General features: G+C 42.9%; 2 pseudogenes; both read left to right on the top strand.

The window, feature by feature from the left end:
- Positions 1-1157: 1157 nt before the first annotated feature.
- LOC116542381 lies at positions 1158-1830 on the top strand (annotated as a pseudogene).
- A 1935-nt stretch (positions 1831-3765) lies between these two features.
- Positions 3766-5044, top strand: LOC116542393 (annotated as a pseudogene).
- Positions 5045-6058: the final 1014 nt, after the last annotated feature.

Below are 6058 nucleotides of genomic sequence, written 5' to 3'. Positions count from 1 at the left end.
GTACACACCTAATACAAAGTGCGGGAAGTCTTGATGCATTTTGGTGAATGCACCAACAGAAACACCTCATGTGTGCAGATGATCTTATTTTATATACACCTTTCCATTACCCCTTAGGAGCCTGACACCTAATGCTTTTCCAAAAGGCACTTTGCTTAGCCTGAACATGGATTTATTTCAATATCCAGGAAGCTGTACAAATCTGTCTCAAACTGCATTCTATTCAAGGCACAGCATGTCAAATTCTGACTGGGCCTCCTCCTCTCTTCCTTCACAAAAGCACCTTTAACATCCCCTAGCCTACATTTCTGGACGTCTCAGTCACTGAGGAATGAGCTTCAAGTTTCCCTTAGAATCTGCTCAAACAACTCCTCTGCAAATAATTCAAGAATCTGGCCTTAAGATATCCCTTTACTCCCACCCACCCCACCATGGCCCGTGGCCACAAACAGGATCACCTGCGATGTCTAGAGGTTGCCTTTTCACCTGTGTCCTCTAGTTTTGCTGCCCCTTCCGCACACCTTGTCCTCTGCAACCTCCTCTCCTGAGTCCCATCAGACCTTCAGGATCCTGCTTGGCACCCCCACGCCCAGGGAGCCTTCCCGGTTTCTGGGTGGCTTTCTAGCGCTTTGTCCTTCTTTCACGGGACTTATCACTGCCTGGTGTTGCCCTTAGGATTTCCTCTTCTCTTCATAAGCTCCTGGGTGAGGGCACCGCAGGGCGCATCACCTATGAGTTCCTCCGGTGTGGGCCAAGGCACCTGCAGGCAGTGAGCTCTGTGACCGCACAGTTCCTCCCAAGAAGTCAGCGTTTCCCAAAAGGATGATCACGGAGATGGCATCTGCCTCCCGATCCCCGGAGGCTGACCTGGAGCGTGGACTGCGGCACTCAGGCCCCGCTGGGTGCAGTGGGGGAACCAGGTGCCATGGGGGTGACCAGGTGCCCTAGTGGTGACCGGATGTGGTGTGGATGACTGGGTGCTGTGGGCGTGATCGGCTGCAGAGGGTGACTGGGTGCTGTGGGCATGATCGGCTGCAGAGGGTGACTGGGTGCGGTGGGGGTGACCGGGTGTGGTGAGAGGTACTGGGTGCCGTGGGGATGATCGGGTGTCCTGGTAGTGGGCAGCCCGCAGCCGCAGCAGCAGCGCTGAGAGCAGCCCCAGTAGCGGCGCCATGGCCGGGTGGAACGCCTACATCGACAGCCTCATGGCGGACAGGACCTGTCAGGATATGGCCATCGTGGGCTGTAAGGACTTGCCCTCCGTCAGGGCTGCGGTCCCCAGGAAAACCTTTGATAACATCACTCCAGCTGAGGTTAGTGTCCTGGTTGCAAAGGACGGTCAAGTTTTTACGTGGGGGCTGACACTTGGCGGCCAGAGTGTTCAGTCATCCGGGACTCGCTGCTGCAGGATGGGGAATTTAGCATGGATCTTCATACCAAGAGCACCGGTGGAGGCCCCACCTTCAGTGTCACTGTCACCAAGACTGACAAGATGCTAGTCCTGCTGATGGGCAAAGAAGGTGTCCACGGTTGTTTGATCACAAGAAATGTTATGAAATGGCCTCCCACATTTGCATGCCCAGTACTGACCTGGTTTGTCCCTTCCCCTTCACTGCTCCCCACAGCTTTGCACCCCTTTCCTCCCCATACACACATATACCATTTTATTTTGGGGGCCATTACCCCGCACCCCTTATTGCTGCCAAAACCACATGGGTTGGGGGCCAAAGCTGGATGGACAGACACCTCCCCCTACCCATACCGGTCCTGTGTGTGGCTGGAAAGCTTTTTGGTTTTGGGGGGGTTTTTTTCTGAATAAAAAAGATTCTAACAAAATAATAATTTTTTATGTTTTATTATTATTTATTTGCAATTTTTACACCGTATACTTCCAAAAGGCTATTGATATTGGTTACAAGCAAATTTATGTACATGCACGTAGAAAAACACTAAAGGTAAAAGACACGAGAAAGCACATAAAGAGGAGAGCAACAGTGTACGGAAGGAGTCGTGAGTTAATTTGAATATCCTGACAGCCAAGGAGAAAAGGGAGCATTACAGGTGAGGGGATTTTCATCATCCACTAAAAGGAAGCACACTATTTCAAAGGAGCCTTTTTTTCTAGCACTGCACTAGTGATACAGTAATGTATCCCATATGTCTTTACATAAAGACATTGATCAATGAATTTTTTTCATCCAACATTCTTTTTTTTTTTTTTTTTTTGGGTAGGGGACGGAGTTTCACTCTTGTTACCCAGGCTGGAGTGTACAATGGCGCCATCTCGGTTCACCACAACCTCCGCCTCCTGGGTTCAGGCAATTCTCCTGCCTCGGCCTCCTGAGTAGCTGGGATTACAGGCACGCAACACCATGCCCAGCTAATTTTTTGTATTTTTTAGTAGAGATGGGGTTTCACCATGTTGACCAGGATGGTCTCGATCTCTTGACCTCGTGATCCACCCGCCTCGGCCTCCCAAAGTGCTGGGATTACAGGCTTGAGCCACCGCGCCCGGCCCCATCCAACATTTCTTTATAAAGCCAAGGACACAACATTACATTTTATTTCAGGAAAAAAACATTGTTATAGGAAAAGCTAACATAGTTCAAGTAGATAGCTTGTGATTTAACTTGTTACAAAGAAAGAACTTAGACTAACCTATCATAGCATTCCCATGTAAGTTTTCCCTCCAGCAGCTTTCATTTCAACCATACATTTGACAGAAGTTAATTAACTGGGGACTTCCAGAACTGCCTGATGAAGAGTCAATATTGACCTCAAATCTTTGGATTTGTTTGAAAGCCTGCATAACCACTAAGTTGAGACCCATAGAGCAAAATGTAAGTGACTGGGACCAGAAATTCTTGTCAATGAGCTTCCTTAACTATAAAAGAATCTGACAGTAGTTTGGGTAGAACGAAGATTGCCAACTCAAAAGCCCTTGGATGTCACCAAATGTATAGCGGGGCCAGTTGTGAACAATGGCAAATTGAAGATGCTTAGCCACAGGCACTGAAAACATACAAACATTCAAAAGTATAAAAACACTGTTGCAGGCAGTCTCCTGGCAGAACATGGTCTGCCTGCAGCCTGCTGACAATAACTGACTTAGAACAGTAGCGTTTCCTGTTGAGCCGACCAGAATGAGTTCTCTACAATGTACAGCCAAGTTCCTGAATAAAAATACGATTTGAATATTGGATTCTATCAGCCAAGAATACCTGTTTTAGTTCTTTTAACAGTAGTAGGCAATCAGGGTGAAAGGCTCCTCCACATCCATGATAGTGTCCCATGTCATCAGTGTAGGGAAGTTTGTTTTTCTATTTGCTCTAACAAAAGGATATGGACTACCTTAATATAAATAATAAGAATCAGACTATTGGTTTATGTTGATAAGAAGAGTGAGTAGAACATAGCTCTCTTTTATCTCTTTTATCTGAAATGGATCAGAGCACCCCATCGTATCCATCTTGATTCTGGTAGGGGTATTATGAAGAATTTACATGCACTAGAAAGGCCCAGCCATCTTGGCTTTCTTGACTTTATAATTTAGCCATGCTTTGGCCAAATTGCTGAAAAACAGCAATATTTAGGAACATAATAAATTTAAGGGACATGTAATCACTCTTAACCTTACTTGAGGGTCAATGCAAATATATCCAGAAAATTGACCCTGGGGAATTGATCTTTGAGTAAAGATTATCTGTGCCTCAGTGTTTTGCAGAGTTGATTCTAGGCATTCCATTCTTTCAACACCATTAACAAATGGGTTTTTTAACGTGTGACTTATTTTTAAAACTGTAAAGATTTTCCTTAAAATGTATTCAAATAAGTCCTAGCCAAGTTAATATACATTAATACTTCTATACTGCCCTTAAGAAAACGAATACATTCATAGAAAAATACCTATTAACACAGAACATTCCTTCATCTTCACCTTTGCTTTTACCCAATTTTTTTCAAGAGTGTAGACCAGTACTGTTGCTAGTAGCCATATGTTATTTCCCTGAGTCCCAGAAAAGTTCCCGTGGTGGTTCTCCTGATCTGTGGAAGTCTTCCTATTTTCTGGAGCCTCAGAAACCTGTCTTCCCTCAGACCAGAAAAACAGGTTCTTCTGGGCCATCTGAGTCCCCAAAGCAACCTCAGCTGTCTGGAAGCCTGTTCTATTGATACTGAGCCTAGGAAACCTGCCCGGTTTCCTGAGCCTGCCAAAACAGCCCCTCCTGCTTCCCCAGAGCCATGCAAAAATGCCCTTTTTTCAGAGCCCCAGAAGCATATCCTTTTCCCTGAACTCCCTAAATCTGCTATATTCTTGGAATCACAGAAGGCTGTTGAGCTTGGTGATGAACTACAGATGGGTGCCATAGATGATCAAAAATGTGATATTCTGGTTCAGGAAGAACTTCTAGCTTCACCTAAGAAACGCTTAGAAGATACTTGATTTCCTTTCTCAAAGAAACTCAAGAAAGACAACCAAGAGAGCTCAGATTCTGAGCATAGTAGTAGTGAGTACATTAAAACAGATTTGGATGCAATGGATATTAAGAGCCACGAATCAAACAGTGATCAAGAGCAGGTTGATGCGGAATCCACTGCTTTTAGCAAAGAGAACAAAATGGACATGACTAGTCCAGAGCAGACTAGAAATGTGCTACAGTTTACTGAAGAAAAATAAAATTTTACCTCTGAGGAGGAGATTGCAAAATATATGAAGCGTGGAAAAGGAAAGTAGTATTGCAAAATTTGTTGCTGCCATGCTATGAAAAAAGGTGCTGTTTTGCATCGCTTGGTTAATAAGCACAATGTTCAAAGCCCTTACAAATGCACAATTTGTGGAAAGGCTTTTCTTTTGAAATCTCTCCTTAAAAATCATGTAGCAGTCCATGGGCAAAGTTTACTCAAGTGTCCATGTTGTAAATTTGAATCAAATTTCCCAAGAGATTTTAAGAAACATTTAACCCATTGTCAAAGCTGGCATAATGAAGAGGCAAATAAAAAGCTAGTGGAAGCTCTTGAACCACCACTGTAGGAGCAACAAATTTGATATTTCAGCACAGTATGAATATTTGCTCTGCTAAGGTGTTTGATGAAACCATTCTTTGTAAGCATAGCTTATCAAGTAGCCTAGTTGGATCAGTAGATGACATGTATAGTGTATCGTGTTTCACTGCCTCAGTTGTGTTACTAAGAATGAGCATTTGATTATTTTTTCCTGGTCTCTGTCTATGTGGCTATCTTGTAAATCAATACATTTCTATATATTCCAGGTGGATTAAACTTCTTCTTTTAAGTATATCTAAATAATAATACAAGGAAGTAGGCATTCCATTTAATAATCAAGAGCAAGGTGTACTCAAAGCATTCAGTTAAAGTGTATCTGTGTGTGGAACTAATTTCAGACAATAGAAATTATTAGTTCAAATGTTTAAGAATTAGGCATAAAAAATAAATTTGAGAAATTTTGTTTCCTTACATGTATTTTTAAACCATAAGAGTTATTTTCTATCTGATATAAAATTATTTTATAAATCTTAATCAGTTACTAGATGTGTATTAAGTTTTATGCCATGAAAAGTTGAAGTCTCAGGGTTGCCGATTTTCTGCTAATGGGAAAAATTGAGTAAGTATTTAAAATAGTTTTGCAGCCTTCTCCCACAGGAGACAAGAGAAAGATAAGTGTAATTTTAGGTCTTTCTTGTCCATTTTTGTTTTCAGTGGAGTCTTCCATTCTGTAACTTCCCGTAAGATCTGGTTCTTCCCTCCCCCCTCCCCCCCACCCCGCCCAGCACCCACCAGTTCACACTAATAGATGATTCTTAATTGCCAAATGAGTTAGACCTTGTATATCCTACTCCTGGGCCCTACAAGTTGCCTGTGGGGGCTTAAGACCAGGTTAATCAGTAGGAACTGAAAGTCTTCCAGATTCACAGTAGAAAATTTTATAGACATTTCTGTTAAATATATCAATTTTATGTATTTCAGTTCTGTTACTGTAAATACCTTGTTCATGTAAATACCTAAATATCTGGTCACAGATTATTTTATACTATTTTGTCAA

The sequence above is a fragment of the Sapajus apella genome, unplaced genomic scaffold (genome assembly GCF_009761245.1).
Source record: "Sapajus apella isolate SASKATOON/1434 unplaced genomic scaffold, GSC_monkey_1.0 scaffold167, whole genome shotgun sequence".
In the NCBI taxonomy this organism is placed as follows: Eukaryota; Metazoa; Chordata; class Mammalia; order Primates; family Cebidae; genus Sapajus; species Sapajus apella.
This window is presented reverse-complemented; position numbering and strand designations above follow the sequence as displayed.